Source organism: Pteropus alecto, unplaced genomic scaffold, assembly GCF_000325575.1.
Source record: "Pteropus alecto unplaced genomic scaffold, ASM32557v1 scaffold110, whole genome shotgun sequence".
NCBI lineage: Eukaryota > Metazoa > Chordata > Mammalia > Chiroptera > Pteropodidae > Pteropus > Pteropus alecto.
In genome coordinates this window covers 7,145,727-7,146,550 of record NW_006431920.1, presented here as the reverse complement: position 1 = coordinate 7,146,550, position 824 = coordinate 7,145,727, and positions in this window count along the sequence as shown.

The following is an 824-nucleotide window of genomic DNA, read 5'->3' as shown; positions in this document are numbered from 1 at the left end:
TGATCCTATTAGTAGGGGGAATTTGGGTAGCACAAATTCTAGTAAGTGTAAACGCTATACAAATGGATTTCCTCAAAATTGGCTCTGAGGAAAACATAGTAAATTCCCCGCGTATGGAATCAGCTCTAGTCACCCTGATGTGTCCAGAATGCGTAAACCCTTTATTTGAACAATTATTAAGAGAAATTCCTTTTGACGCGCCTCTTAAAGATATTATGAATAAATTATAACAAGCTGAATTACTAGAACCAGTTTATACTCCTGTTCCCACGCAGTTAGTAGAAAAATTAGTAAAGGATAAGAAATTTACTCATAAGCCTGTGCCTACTATAGAAGGGCCTCCTTTTGTGGCCTAGTGGATAAATAGAAAACTCTGGTATCCACCTAGGGGGGCTAATAGTATGAAAAGATTACCTGATCTTCCTTTGCCTTATTCAGAAGCTTATAATAAAGATAGTATACATGTAGTGAATAAAGATAGAATTCATGTGCCTTATAGTAGTTTAAGTTTCATAGAAAGGCTGGCTAGGTCAGGATCTCCTTGGTGCTTAAAAACAAAGGAACAGAAACTTAGCTTATGAAAGCAGCTTTGTAAAACTGATTTTTATAAATATTTCCTCATTACTGCACCAAGGAAACTTTTGAACAGCTATGAGAAAGGTTCAGCTTGAACTTTAGATATAGCATAAATCAAATAGCATTTAAAAGATTTCTTCAGGCAGAAAGAAGAACAATGTCTGCCCACAAGCCAATGCTTGCTGTTATGAATACATCTATCTATCACCTTTACTTAAATCAAACTGTATCTTACGTAATAGATATAA